The 16,810-nt window shown below is 36.5% G+C and overlaps 1 protein-coding gene across 4 annotated transcripts in view; it reads left to right on the top strand.

Annotated features, from left to right (window-relative positions):
• The window catches only part of adgrb3 (adhesion G protein-coupled receptor B3), a 200,083-nt gene that overhangs the window by 47,938 nt on the left and 135,335 nt on the right, over positions 1-16,810 (top strand). The window lies entirely within an intron of this gene.

Raw genomic sequence — 16,810 nt, 5'->3', positions numbered from 1 at the left:
TATACTGTATACAAGGACTTCTTAAAAGGGTCGCATCCCAGTCACAACTGCTGTAAGAGTGGTCTGAGAGTGTATAATTGTTTTGAATATATACCTTTCATAGCTCAATATTTTCCTTTTAATAGTTCATTTAGCTTAATTGGTAAAGTGTTCACAATCATTTAACATACAGATAAAGTTTATAGATTGAATGCATTGTAGTCACTTTAGATGAAGGTGTCATGCAATACATACGCCAAATTCCAATTTTGTGTGCATATTGTACGCCAGTCTTTCCATTCACTTGATACGGCAAATCTTTATGTGTCGTTTTATGTAGTGGTTTCTCTTTTTTAGTTTCTTTAACATTGTCGCTTGGGTTTGGGGTTAGAGTAACTTTTGTTAAATAAAATGACATCCTAACCAAACCCCAATTCTAACCCCAACTCCAAGCACCCATGGTTTAAAAATAGAAAAAAACTTATATTAAATGACACCCTAAAGCAAATGCCAAATCTAACCCCAAACCCAAGCGAAAATGGTTAAAAAAAGACAAATGTAGAAACCAAGGCATAACGCAACATGAAAATATTCACCGTATTATGTGAACGGGAAAGACTGGCGTATCATATGTATGCAAAATTGGCCTACATTAAATTAAATGATATTAAACAGTACTCTGTAACAATAAAAGCAATATTCTGTGATCATCACCAAAGACATTTAGGCATCTTAAGAAACTGCTCATTTTTATTATTTTGCTATTGTATGTATTATTTCTACGTAGGCCTTCTAGAACCAGACTTTACATTTGAAATGTATGAAAACTAATAAGATGACTGTGTTATTGCAGAAGCTCTGCAGGTACAAAGATGAAAAATCCCTAACAACAACACAATTGCCCTAAATTATATAACTACCACATTTTCTGGATTAAACCTTACTGTTTAAGAATCATGAATCATGATGACTGCTATGAAAATTAAGACTAAAGTACATTGTAATGAGGTTAAAGGAAAACAGATGCATAAATCAGGTGTTAAGCTTCACAGTTAAGCCGTATAGGAAAGTTTATTTTGAGAAGTCTGAGAACTGTAAGACTTTGAAGGGGTTTAGTTACTGAAACTAAAGGAAAAGTGTCAGATACATCAGGAGCTCTGTGTAACACATGAGGATTGGACTGTACAATGAAAGCATTACACAGAAAGAGTTTGCTAAAAGCATCATACAGTAGTGATCCTCTAGAAATGGGTTGTGTGGTTACGATGAGAGAGAAAGGTGGATCCTTTTAGGCCAATTTATGTAAGTCATGAGTCAATCCTGCCTAGAGAGAGAAGTGCTGTGTTTTAGTGATAACATCATACTGATATTCATTAGCAAGGATTAGAAGCACTTGAGAAAATCTTTCTGTACAATGAACACAAGGCCAAATTAACATCGGAGGGGCTCGGGGATAAAAAAAACACATTTTTTATATCAGATTTAGTCTAAGAATCTGTGGCCTTGCGAAAAAAATAATAATAATAACATCTGCTTGTCCAACTCTAACTGATGTAAATGTACAGTAACTCCATTAATTCGTGTTTCTGTGCATGCATTTCTCATGTTTTATGGGCAATAGTTTGAGCTGGTGTGTTTAACTTAGTAAAGGCTCCTCTGTACTATTTATTGTTAGGTTTGAGACACTAACCATTACGCCCCATTTTGACTGCCAGCGACTAGCAATAGCAGAGCAAAGTGTTTCTTTTTCATTTAAATGAAACCTTGCCGACCTTTGGTGACATGAGTGAAAGTGACCATTGGTGAACGGATGAGCATGTCCAGCGACAAGTGAAAGTTCAGAAAAGTTTAACTTTACGCAAATGATGAGCGATTTTTGAGAGCGACTACCATTGGGAGCGAAGCATGGAGTTTACGTCATCCTTCTCACGTCAGTTACTGGAGTGGACGTTACTCATTTGTTTTATGTCAAGTAGATTTAGAAACGGCTGATTAAAAAAGACGGGCGACACACAGTGAGGAAGTTGCTGGTGGTCTGAACGGGACATTAACCTTAACTAAACATTTAAAAGTAATGATGGTTTGATAAATAATAAATGAGTAAAGAACACTACAGCGTCTGTGATCCTAAATGGCAAAAAGAAAAATGTGGTGCATATACGAAATATACTTCCTATTGAAATGCATTAGATTGTCCATGTACATGAATCATCAATTAAATTGTATGACTTCCACTAGACACTAGACACAGCCTTTTACTCAAAATCTTATATTTGTTTTCAACTGTATGTCATGGTTTTCTATACTATTGGGAATGCAAAATGTTTTTTTCCATCTGATACTGATTTTTGCTGCTTGCTTTGTCATTAAAATAGTTTTGTTCATGTTTCAAACTTAGCCAAGTGAAAAATGCAAGCATTGAAGTATACTAGCTTGTTTTATTCTGCATCATCAAATCATTCACTGAACATGAATCCATTTAACAGTCAACATTAAGATAGGCACAAGGTTGCATGTTGTTTTGGCAAGTATTGGTTTATTTTATATGCAGCTTATAAAACATTATAAATGCTTTAATTCTGTTAAATGCAGGAAAAATCTTATACTGTAAAATAATAAGCTACTAAATATCAGTGGCCTCCGTTCATCTCTAATTATTTTAATTTAAGTGTTTGCCATTCAAATATCACCAAGAATGAAATGTGTGAAGAGGTTAAACATCAAAGTCTCAAAGGTTTTGAGCATCATAAGCCATGATGATCCTGAACTCAATAAGCGTAGAGTCGGTTTAATCCTCCCATAAAAGTGCAGACACATCATAGTCATCTCGTCTATACTGTATTGAAGAGGATTGATAGATGTTATAATGTATTAAATAAAAAGTCATCAGTCGTAGTGATTTTCTTTTTGATGTTTTGTGGCTGAATGAAATGAGGTGAAGAGAAAACGATTGGACTCGCAGTGTGCTCTTTATTATTAGCCAAACCAAGCCTTGACATGGAGATTCACTTGCTGACTGATTGTAAGAATGTGCAAATATCAGCAGTTGATATCTTGACATTTAAGTTAGTGTGTTTGAGAGCAGCACGACTCTGGAGAGCGGCTTAGAGGAAATGTTGATTTAAACCAATGAGCAATTAAAATCATGGATAAAGAATGACCTACAGAGCCACAGGAAAAAGTTTGTAAGACATTTACAGTGGGGGAAAAATCTCAAAATCAATATTAATCAGGAGTTATTTTTAAATGCTTTTGTTTCTGTATAATTACAGCACTGTAACAGATGTAAACAGCACTGCCCAGAGAAAAAAAATAGTACTTGATGTAGCTTCAGAGATTTGAAGGAGTTCTCATTTGGGTTTTAACTTCATTTTAGATGTTATTCCTGAAGCTGCTTGGAAGAGTTAGAAGTATAGAGCTGTAAAATTAATGTAAAATGAATATGCCTTGAAAAAATAAAAATTTGAATCAACTTAAAAATTACTTTAATTGGTAACATCTAACACTATTAGGATGTTTAAACTTATATGTTTAAGTTAAAAACACTTTAAATGAAAAAAATAAGTTGAAATAACTTTTTACACTGTAAAAATGCATGAAGTTAAAACAATTTGGTCAAGTAAGTCAATTCAACTTACTATTTTAAGTTTTGGTTTGTCATAAGTTGTCATAACTCTGTTATTACTCTGCTGTTTTTACAGTGTGGGTGTTACCAATTGAAGTAATTTTTTAAGTAGATCCACTTTTTATATTGAAGTTCATATTAAAATTGTGACTTTTGATTGCAAACTTTGCAAATCTATTTTGTAACATTGTTGAGTCCTCTCCTGAAACCGGAATGGAGACGTGTGACTTTTCCAGGTCTTTTTCTCAGGAAAAATATCTGAGATGTAAAAGATTTGTTTCCATTTTCTTTTCTTTTAATTTTATTGACGTCTAAGATACAGTAAATTACAGAAATTTCATCTGTGATTTTTCTTTCTTCTGGGTCGAAGCACAGTCCTACGCTGGCCACATTTGCATCTCAATTTTTAACTCTTTATAACTCGTCAATTAAGAGAAAATGCTTCCTTGCCAATGAGTTTTTACGGCAATCCATATATCTGCTATTATTATTTTTTAAAGCAGAGGGTCTGTTTTTTTCATTTGATATATTGTATGTTTATATATTTAAAGAAAAAAAAATTTTGGAAGGCATTTAACTCTTGTGAAAATCAAAAAAAATGCTGGCGCTGGCTGGCAATTTTTTTAAACGCAGGCGGGGAAAGAGTTAATGCAAAAATTTGTGTATTTATGCATACGACTACATTCGTATATATTTTTACGATTTTCTTTTGCCCCTTTTTTGTCTAAAAATACTTTTTGTACAATACGCTTTATACGAATTAGCCAACTTGTAAAATGCATGCACGTTTCCATGAGATCTGGCTGCAATGGTATGGAAAAGACTGAAAAAGATGCTTATTTTTTAATACATGTTTGAATCATTTTCTTATTTGGCTTTGATTTTGTGTGTGCAGATATTGGTGCAATAGTTATGTTTCTTCATAGGTGCTATATATGTGCTTTATAGCACTAAGCATGGTTCCCCTGTGATTACATTTTTTTTTGTACTACTGTATTTATCACCATTTCTTAGAGTGTAGATACAGGTGCAAAATAAAAATAGTTAGTTGCTATGCTTAGTGTGCATAGCCTCTGCCTAACTTAACCCTTATTGAGCAGCATACTTTAGTTTAGCATGCTTTAATTCATATATTGCTCTCACCTACTGTAGTCTGCATTTAAAAAAAATGTATCTCACATAGCCCCAGATATTAATTTATCCACATTTCCCATTTTTACTATAATTAGCTTGTCCCCTAGCATGTTGTTGAAGTCATCCTGACATCTCAGAGCCTTCATTTCACAGCTTGGACTTTTTCATGCCCACACCTGAGTCACCGTCATGCTCTCACTCCCCATTGGCTGGAGCGTCGCGTGACTTCCACCTCATTACCATAAATATATGAAGAGGAAGATGCCTCAAGTCTAGCCAAGAGATGTCACCTGGTTCTGCAGGACAGCAACCTTTCCATAGGAAAACACAGTACACCATAGTCATTTATACATGATGGAAAAACTATTTGTGGTCGTGGGGTGATTATTTATATAGAGAAAGGAGAAAAGTGAATATGAAAACAAGCATTTATGTCATTGAAGGTCTGGGCCGTGTCAGTGCCGCTTGAGCGAGGGCCGTTCACATCTATGCAAACGTATAGTAATTAAATAGATTAGTACTTAGGCCTGTTAGCACCGAGGATGTGTAAGAAACAATATTAGCACAACTATTTAACAGATGGAAAAACACGCTTTTGCTCGTAGTGTGATCACTTCCAGATTTATTTTTTAAAGCATACTTACATTTTGGTATTTAGTCCTATCAAAGCTATATTTTTTTACTTACTTTACAATTGTTGTTTGCTATAGGAAAAAAGTTATGATGTCTTGTCATAGTGCTGCCACAGTGAAGCTGTTTACTAAGTGTTGAATTATTTATTTTCCAAAACATCTCGATGTCTCTGCATGGCAGTTTTTTTAGCGTCCATTAGAAGCATAGAGGCTTTGGTGAAAAAAGTACTACAGATTTACCCTACAGCGGATGTTTATACCTGCAAAGTCACATTTCAACTCATAGACGTGTTTTGCTTTGAATGAATAGAAAAGCATGCAAGCTTAGATTCATTATTTTGAAGATATGTGGATGTTTGTACTGTAAAGCCACAGCTCCATTTTCACAACTATTTTTAAAGATATAAAGAGCACAGCAGTAACACACACCTATATAAATAGATAAGTATTGTTTAATCCTTTAAAGTATATATCATTTCACTGAAACAACTAGGTTAGAGCAAGCTGAATTGATTTTACTCCGAGGACACACAGTAAACAACAATACAGTAGGTTTAAATTTGGTGTTATTCTCGTCTATTGTATGTTGTGATCATGACTATAGTTTGTAATGGCAAATGTTTTAAATATTTTCTTATGAAGGAGAATAAACTGTCATGAATATTCAAGAACAGAACCCAGATGCAGGTGACAGATGAACACTCAGACTTTAATTGACACTAACCAAGGAAACAAAAACCCATGAGAGGCCAAAACAACAAGACTAGATTAACAAGACATAAAACAGACTAGACTAACTTGACACAAGACTTGACTTAATAAACTTGACTCAAAACTTAACAATGAACTTGCCTAAAACAAACTTGATTTATACAGAGTTCATACAAAGAGTACAATGACCAGAGGCTTACAAAACGAATGAGCACAGGACAGCAGACACAAGGGCATTAAATAAGGGAGCAAATCAAGAGGGGAACAGGTGACATGAATCAACAATAATAGGATTATTAACAAGGAAACGAGGGGGCGGGGTCAGGAGACGAGACTGAGGCCCTGTTTACACGTAAGGCCAGGATACAATGCACGATAATTGGCTGTCCCAGACGAAAGATTGCCATCGTGAAACTATCGTCGCGATTTCTGTGATCGTGACTCTCCATCGGTGGTCCTATGTCGTACAGTGAGAGAGGTTCAAAGACGGCCGTTTTCCCGGTCTTGCGTCCAAAGATAGCCTACGATAGTTTTCTGGCAGTGTCAGAAATTCGGCATGATCACCGCACAGTGTGTTTGCTGCTACGACCTGCGCGCCGGTATTTGTTTACCACGAGCGCATGCTGGTGATGTTGCGCAACGTGTGACGCAGCCGCCGAAGCTTCCGTGTCATCATCGTACAGTCTATACGCCTCTCGTACCGAGTTTAAACGATACATGTCCCACAGTGTGATAAGGTAATGATCCTATAAGAGGACAAAAATCGTGCAGTGTATTCCGGGCTGTACATGGTTATTTTTAAAAACTGAGAGATTTATCTTCGTTTGTGCCCCTCGTTTACACACAAACGGAGAACTCGCCTCTGAAACCGATTGTTTCTAAAAACTCCGGCCAGAGTGGAGATCTTGAAAATCTTTGGTTGCATGGTTGCATGTAAACTGAGATAAGCGGATGTTTAAGCAGGCAACGTCACAGAGTATGCACCAGAGCTTGCACCTACATCAAAAGTGTTTACATGTGACTGCGACTCTGAATGCTTCCAAGACCACATTTATGTTCGTGCAAACTCGTTTCGTGTGTTTGTATTTGCAAATACAGCTGCTCCATTATGTCGAGGAGCAGAGACGAGTGCTCGGAGGTCAGCAATTTTACGCGTGTTTGACTTCATGCGGCGCTGCAAGAACCGACAGACGGATGATGTCAAAGTACCGCGAGAGCAATTCGAAATTAGACCTCTACGTGTGATTCCTCAACTCGCTCACGGGTACTTTGACGTCAACGATCACCTACTGCAACAACACCTCCCTCCAATATGAAGAACCAGTTTGCATCACAACCAGCGCTGCTGGTGATTGGCTTACGTGGGCTTGAGCTTCTCTTGACGGCATATATGCAAGGGTACGTGTAAATAAACACTTTTCTGAAAACTGACATGTGTGCACGATATTATTTTTGAAACCGGAGAGGTTGAAATGTCCGTTTATGAAAATAGCCACACACGTGTAAACATAGCCCGAAAGCACATGGCTCGGAATAAACAAAGCCAGTGCTCTCACATAAAACATGGGACTGCCATGATCCTGTCATTATGACTTAAAAAATGTGACCTGAAGACAGGACCATGACGTAAACAATGTAAGAAACTGTGACTGTAAATCTTATTTGTGCTTAAAAAGATCTGTGATAAAGTTGTGGGAAGTTTTGTATCCCCTTTTTAGGTCAGATATCAGAAGTAAAAAATGAATGAAGAAATACATGCAGATGTTCGGCTCTGTATAATGTTGTGTTTTTTTAGGTTTTATAAAAGATCAACTGTAAAAGTTATATAGTATATTGAAAATGTAGTAACAAAGATTAATAAATGCTGAAAAAGTGTGTTGCATGTTGTTAATTTATCTTTGTTGTTAATTTATCTTTGTAACGTAACTGTGATTTAAAAGTAGATTTGTAATTTGATTTGATACATGCACTGAGGGTCCCTGCTCCTCCTCTTTACCCATTAAGGGGTCATTGGCCTAAAAAGACTTCTCTCTTAATATATGCTGATGCAAAACTGTATGAAAACAAAATAAAAACAATATAGACAATAAAAAATATATCAAGTTTAATAATCTTGCCAAATAATTTTTTATAAATTGCAATGATATATCATTTCATGTTTTTGAGAACAGCTCAATATGAACACGACACTATGAACACGTTTACGCTCCTGTAGATAAGACTCAAATACCGCTAGTTGTGAAGTCAGTTTTGTTTCAGTTTAAAGGTCAAACTCTTCTCTCAATCCCCATGGGGAGTCTGTCGGATCTCAGAGGCTCGATCACCGATCATTTCCCATTGCTAAAATTGCTTGTAGTCCCATTACTGTACGACCAATTTACAGGGTTTTCCTGCAATCATTTCGATTATCCTTTGTACTTTTAAGCGTTTACTCGAGTCAATGTCACGAGATGGTCGTAAATGGATGGGGTCCTCTGGAGCTTCCGTCACTTTTGAGCTTCAATTGTTTTGACACTTTGTCAGAGCACTAATTTAGATTAATGGTTTGTGGAGGGGCTGCGGGCGATCCGGAGGCTGACGTTGACAGGTCGTCACAACGGAGAAGCAAACGCTTCTGAAAAGGCGAACGCAAAGCCCTGGGAAAATGCATTAAACGGGTAAAAAGTTTTCGATTGAGCCTGCACGGCGAGAACTTTATCCAGTATTAGGATGGCGAGCGACCGTCCCCGGCGACTGCATAATTCAGATGCGTTTCATGTCTGGGTGATCTGTCATGCGAGGAGCTGTCAGGGTTTTGAGGAGGTTGGTGGCATTGTCAGGTATCTCCTCCTTTTAGACAGAAATGAACTCGACAGATTGCAGCACACGTTTTTGTAGACACACAGACAGAGGTTTGGTGGGCGAGTGTGAAAGTTGTGATTTTTTTTGCTTTTATCACCATGATTGAAATTAACTCAAAGATTAAAAGATCCTAAAGTTTACTTTACGTATGCAGTAAACTAAAATATAACATGTAAGAAAAAGTAAGGCAATGTATAGATTAGACAATTTGAGTGATAAAAAAAAGTTTATTATTATCCTTTGCAAGTAGGTTTTGTCCAAAGCGACTTACAAATGTGGTAAACAATAGAAGCAATTATAGCAACACAAGAACAGCGATACATAAGTGCACTGGAAATTAGGGATGGGCCCGAGTGTTTGATTGCTGGAGTACTCGAACGTGGCATCGATGATCGATCACGAAAACAATGATCGTTGGTTTATTTATTTATTGTGGTTATGGCGGCATATGGATGTCTAGCGTTACAAGCGCCTGTGGTAGTAAATACTGGGTCTGGAGATGCATGTTTGACGTCGTGTTAAGCTACACAGACCAGTGTATGACATAACATTTCCATGCATGAATCATAAACATACTGCGCACCTGCCATGTGGGAACCCCCGATCCGTGCAATGCGCAGCAACTCACCGATCTATGAAGCCGGACACACCTCACATCACTGAGGCACTATGGTTTAAAAGGATGCTGAGATATCCCTCAGGCATGCTGAAATGTGGGTAGAAACCGTGGGATCATCATGGTGGAACGGCAAGTGGAGTTGAGTGTCGTCCGCATAGCAGTGGTAGGAAAAGCCATGAAAGAACCCAGAGATGTCATGTGTATTGAAAAGAGCAGTGGTCCAAGCACAGAGCCTTGAGGCACCCCGGTATCGAGACGTTGGGGTTCGGAGATGTCACCTCTCCAGGATACCTGAAATGACCTACCTGGAGGTATGACTTGAAACATAGAAGCGCTGTGTCAGAGACACCAATAGCCATGAGGGTCAAGAGGAGTATGTGGTGATTGACTGTGTCAAAAGTAGCAGATAGATGCAGTAAGATCAGCACAGAAGATTTTTCTAGATATCAACATCAGAGACCAACAAACAAACATTTATGGATCTTTAGGGTTCATTGAACATTGATTTCATGGAACAAATATCCAATTTCACTTAATTTGTATTTCTAATAAATGAGATCTCAATATTAATATTATGGAACACTGTGTAATGATGTTTATTCATTTTTTGTTTGTTTGTATATTTCTGTATAACTCAGTAACTATTCAGTTTAAAGAAATTTGTCACACTGTTGTAGTAACATTCATCAGGACTTTGTCTCCATGTATTTCAACTCTCAACACAGTCACATCACAGTGGCTATGTTTCCATGCACAAAATTGTGTCAATCTGACTGTATTCAATCTGATTGAAGATCACAACAATACAGTTTACATTAAATATGGCAATCTGATCAAAATGTTCGTTTACATCTTAATTGTATATCATCCAAACCGAATTCTGCACAAGCCCACAGCCAGGGTTGCCAGATTTGCGTATAAAAACCATCCCAATAGACGTTCAAAACTAGCCCAAAAGCATCCCAATGACTATTCACAGCCCAAATACTAATAACAAATGAACAAAACTGGTGGAAACCGTTTAAATAGTAGCCCAAATCTAAACAAAAAATATGATTTTATCTCTGGTTAAATGTACAAAGCTGAGTTGGGGAAAGTCGTTTTTAAAGTTCTTAATTCAGATATAGGCAATGAAAAAGGCACAGTGCTATTTTATTGCTTTATGTAATATTATGATAGTACACATGAACACTACAGAATATACAGTGCCTGACCCCATTACCTTAATAATGCAAACCTTAAAAGAGGTAAATATAAGACGTGAATTTAAGCACAATTCTTCTGCGCATGTGCACGAGGTATTTTTGCATCAAACTGAGAAAATACTACAATTCACACATGCAATTTACATGCATACTTTTCTACTGATTAAAATTACCAATACGATCCACCAATACAATTATAAACGGATTATTTGGTTGCATGTAAATGTAGTTACTGTTTTCCACAGGATTTTGTGCAACTGTAGGGCTGAATGATGTCATGTTTTAATTAGCATATTAATGAAATCATTGCATTGTATTTTCATTCACACTAGTATTGGTACTTTGAATGCCCAAGTCTATTCTCATGTGCATGCTTGCTGATTTTAGAAATAGTGCCTAAACACGACCCTTTAATACTCTACGTTAACCAGCAGACACTTCCAGATTGTATCCATTTTAAATAGTTAAATAAAAATTTAAATAGAGAAGGCAGATCCGTCAATGTTGATATTGTGGTGTGCTTTTCCTTCCATTACTTTCCTTTCTCCGTCTTTATACAACTCCCCCCTCTCTTCTCAAAAGCATTTATGGCCTGATCCATTCAGTCCAGCTACTCTCAATTCCGGTCACAGCGTCTCCTCCTGTGATAGGATGTCGCCCTTTACCCCAAAAGCTTGCTTGTCTTTCATTCTCCGGTCTGCAGCTTTGGTTCTCTCTTAGCTGCTCTTCATATTCATGCAGTATTATTAAAATGAGCCTCCTTTTTTAAGAGCAGCCATAATCCTTTGCCTTGACTCATTAGCTCAGATTGCATTCATCTGTGTCTTGACTCGGTGCTCTTGGTCATTCTTTGCCAAGTCTTTCAAATGTTACATTGCATTCTATCTTTGTCTTTCTGTTTGTTTTTGTTTCTTGCCTGTCTGTCTTGTTTTTTGGATAGTTTGACCCTTTATTGTATTGGATTTATGATTGTAGGTTACCTCTTAAATATTACTGCCGGTCTCAGAGCAGTAGCATTACACCGGTTGCTTAGTAACGAGAAAATGTGGGGAGATGAAATAAAAGTCAGCCTGAAATTTAATGATGTATTTACTTTGCGTCTGAGCATCTGCTATTGGACAAATAGTTTGTTCTTATAATCTATTGACTCGAGTATTTATGTGATCTTCCAAAATAAAATATATGATGCTTTCAAACATGTTGTGCTGTCTCAGTCAAAGGTCGTGTTTGTTGAAGGGTTATCTTCATAGCGCTACTTTGACTTATTTTCTATGCCATTATGACAAGGACGTTCAATGTCTCTGAGATTTTATTTTCAGGCTCAATAAGTAGACTCAGGGAATAATGTTTTCAAAACATAGAGTATGAATAGCTGCACTATGTCAATTACATACTGTAAGGTATGGACTATTTGAAATTTATTCAGGACTACATTTACTATAAGTTCAAAAGACTTTGTGTCGTATGTATATCAGTTTTCAAAGATATGTTCAGACGTTTTCTTTTGTGATTTTGGGGGGAGTTGAATAGGCTATTCAATAGAGATAAGAGTTTAATGCTATTACAGTATGTGTATCTTAAAGCATAACTTGAGCATAAATGCCAAATAAACAGACACATGAGAGGCTGGAGACCTGGAAAACTTTATGAATGATCTCCATCCAAATTTGCTAAGCTGTCTGTCGTGCAAATTTAATTTGGGCTACTTTTATAATAACAGCAATTTACTACATGACTATCTGGGATGCTTGGCTCTGATTGGTCAGTGTGCCTAACTGTATTTTACTGTATATATACTGTATATTATCCCTTTCATTAAGGCTGTGTGTTTGGTCTATGATATTTTAGCTTATAAACACATAACTTAACAGCTACAATGCAGTATAATATAAAGTAAACACTATATATTACAAAAATTTAATTTAGGCATTTTTTTAGCAGACACTTCTATCCAAAGCTTAAATGGGTATCATCTTATCTTTATCACTGATCACAAACTGTCCGTATTGGTAGCTATCAGTCTGATCCTCTTCAATTGTCCACTGGAGTGCCCCAAGGGTCAATCCTGGGCCCTATTCTGTTCTGCATATATATTAATGATCTACCACGTGTGTGCCCAGAAGTAAATATTCAAATGTATGCAGACGACACAGTTCTATACATACATGGACAATCAAAAATAGAAGTGGCAACTAAACTTACAAACGCTATGGTAAAGATCAGCGAATGGCTAAACTAGCATAGTCTACAGTTAAATGTCTCTAAGACAGTTGGTATGTTCTTCACTAAAACTGCCAACTCCACAGCAAATCCGGACATTGTAATATCTGGTGAAAAACTTCAAATAGTTACAGAATTTAAGTATCTCGGTATTCTTATAGACTCTAAGCTCAATTTTAATTCTCATATCATTAAAAACAGTTAAGAAAGTACAATTTAATTTATCAAATTTTCGATTTATCAGAAATTCAATGTCCACCCGAGCAGCCAAAATGTTTATGCAGTCATTGATTTTTTCGCATATGACTTACTGCATCACCAGTTGGTCCCTGGCCAACCATACTACTTTGAAACCAATACAGTCCCTATACAAACAAACACTTCTGGATAAGAAACCACGTCATTTTCATCATTGCAATATCCTGTTAAAATAGAATGTATTAAGTTGGAAAAATCTTGTTAAGTTCACAAATATTTGTTTAGCATATAAAATCCTTCATGGCCTGGCTCCTCCACCTCTTGGTGAGTTTCTGGGTTTGCGGTCCCATACCAGTCATCTCGCTAGAGGAACATCCAGAGGAGACTCTGTCATTCCATTTGGGAAAACTGCGTTTAGTCAGTCAGCCTTTTCTATTAAAGCTTCAAAGGAATGGAACAATATTCCAATACCAATTAGAGAAATTAATAATTACAAAGTATTCCGCTCAACATTAAAACGTTGGCTCCTTAGCAATCAAACATGTCAGCACTGAACTTTCACTGCTGTTTTTCTGAGTCATCCAGCATGTTTTTCTTATCTAATTTTATATTGATGCATTTTTATGTGTATTCTCCCTTTTAAGCTTTGTATTATAACTGATAAATGTTATTTACTGCGTTTTTTTAATAGTGATTTAACCTCTCGACGCGCAGTACAGTAGATTGGGGGGTGGAAAGATGCTGTTAACAATATCTATTTAGCCTACTGTCTACAAACAATAATAGTATTAACATTACTATACAGTACATCGTTTAAAAGGTCTACGGGTTTAGCATCAATGTATGGTTTCTGTTTTGAGATACAGATGGTCTAGCATCCTAAATGTAGTATTTTGTTACAGAAGTCCAGATGACAACATGCAGAATATAAATGGGACTCCTTACCTTTGTGTAGATATAACAAATCCGAAATCAAATCCAGTCTGTTTCAGATGTGTGAATAATCCATAAAAACTCCAATAAAATACATCCAATTACCATTTTTGTCCACAAATGCATATAATCCGTGAAATATAGATATATTGTCCATTGTTTACATGAGATTTCACATGAACGTCTTGTAATAGGATATAATATACAATCTGAGGACTATTTACATCGTAACACTTGTATATGAGATTACACTCGCGTTAAAATAAAAAAATAAAAGAATAAAGAAACAGTAAAGTGATTTGTCATTGGAAGGCAATTATACAAGAAGTGCATATTGTTACAAGTTTAAACTATTTCGAAACAATACCTGTGGAGAGAGAGAGAGAGAGAGAGAGAGAGAGAGAGAGAGAGAGAGAGAGAGATTGTTTTTTTATTATTTAAGATGGAAGAGGTGGAAATGCAGTCAATATCACTTTGTGCTTTATTTTTGGGAGAAGTACGTTTTTAGTCGTTTTTTGAATTTTGCAAGAAATGTGGCTGACCGGACTCTGAGCATTAAAGCTCCTACAATGTAATTTTAAATATATTGAGGTAATATTTTGGATACACTCTGGAAAAATATCCATATTGGACTGTGAAGCTACTATTTTTCTCATTAGAAGTTAATTTCAGATATTAAGGCATAACAGATGCGACTTGATCCTTGCTCCGAGCTGCTTATTAATCATTTACACCACTAAACCAGCGTGGAAATGGAAGAGAGAGAAACTAGCCCGACGATCCGAAGCACCAAAGAGAACTGCGATGAGCAGAAAGACAGACAGGCAGGGAGACAGCAAGACAGATAAACTGTTCAAAAGCAGTAAACAAAACTCTTGATTGGTATATCTTTAGCAGAGACTTTTTGAATGTGTTGAAAGTATTGTATATGTTAATGATACTGGTGGAGATGCTCAAGGTGTGCATGTGGATATGTAAATCAGACAGTTCATTGCTGATCAATACAGTATCGATCATCTCCGCCAGCTGTGCAATATTTGACGATACATCAAACATTTCTTTGATGCAATTACAATTTGATTAATTTATGATTAATTATTAATTAACTCACGAATTCAAGCAAAATATAGAACATGAATGTTTAATTAAACTCTTGTTTACACAAAATAAACAACGAGGGAAAAATGTCAAATAAAATCAAACTTATGATTGCAACAGTCAAAGTCTTTAGTGGTTCAGCTGGTGCTGACAAAAGTTTTCTGTTTGTCAAAATAGAAAAATATTTCCAGACCCACGATTTGCGTCCGATAGCAGTCATGATGTATTCTGCCTCTTTGGTCTTGCTGCTACAACCGTGCATTCACTTGCTGACCTAAGCACTTGAAAATAAATAAAAATGTACGCTTTGGCGGAAATACGTCAAAGAATGAGGATGCGGAGAGTGTCAAAATAAAAGCTACCTTATACTGATATTTTGTGTGTGCCATCGTATCGTTAGAAATGTAACCGATGCATCAATCCATACAGTATCGAGGTAATATACATTATGCCTGTTAAGGTTTGATATGTTCATTTGGCTGGATGTAAAACTCATAGCAGCTAGTAAAAGAAGGAGCCAGGGTCGTCAATTTAAGATCTGTGAGGGTCATAATGAATTATTAATAAGATATTTGATGAATATTTCTTCAGTGAGATGCCTGGGGTCTACAGAAATGCTGACCGAGTCGACTTGAAATGGAAATACTAGATTTTGCATTCATTTATGAATTAAATGCCATGCGAGTGTGTCTCGGGTCATTAGCTCTGTCTGTTTTTTATATATCCAGAAACTAAACAACAACTTGTCCTGAATGAAAATCAGTTTTTTTTAACGCATGTTAACTTTCACAGATTCATTTACGCATTTGGCAGACACACAGCTCATTACAATGTATAACTCTTTTATCAGTATGTTTGCTCCTTGAATTTAAACCCATGAACTTTAACCCCATGCTACCACTGAACTAAACAGCATTGCATACATACATACACATGTGTTTGTTTTTCAGGTTTATCGAATCCATCAGGGTTTTGGCAGTTCTCATATCTGTTAGAAGTGTGTAATGACTTCACCTAATTGCATTAAGCGGATCTCCTCTACCAGGGGACCTACTTAAACCAGTTGATGTGTTTAGATGTGACTGAATTATAAAACTAGTCATCTACGGGACTCATTCCCTCTTCCCGCTTGACCTACTTTCTTAAAATAGGTCTGTTGCCGACTTCTACAACTAGCAATGGAGTGTGATAGCCCCTGCAAGGTTTCCTCTGGTTGAAATATAATACAGGAGACACATCTGGACACATTACAAAAGTAAACTACTTTGATTGGTTTCTTTCTGGTACGTCAAGTCACTTGTTGAATGTTAAAAGAAAAAATAGCAAACCTGTTTAAGTGCTGTATGATCCAGTACGGTGCATATTATGTGGTGTGGAGCACGAGCATCAATGTGTGCTAATGTGATTGGTTATTAAATGTCACCTCCTGTCTAAATGGGCAGTTCTTGGCCAGAATAAACTGCAAATTGGAACATATTTTGGTTTGATAGATTTAAGCCTGGTTATGCAAGACTAAAATCTATGAATCCACATGTTGGAAGAGGTCTGTATGCTACAGATGGAGTGATAGTGGTGGCTTTGCATCTTGGGCAATGCATTACCAAGCGGTGTTGGC

Source organism: Misgurnus anguillicaudatus, chromosome 11 (genome assembly GCF_027580225.2).
Source record: "Misgurnus anguillicaudatus chromosome 11, ASM2758022v2, whole genome shotgun sequence".
Taxonomy (NCBI): domain Eukaryota; kingdom Metazoa; phylum Chordata; class Actinopteri; order Cypriniformes; family Cobitidae; genus Misgurnus; species Misgurnus anguillicaudatus.
This window is presented reverse-complemented; position numbering and strand designations above follow the sequence as displayed.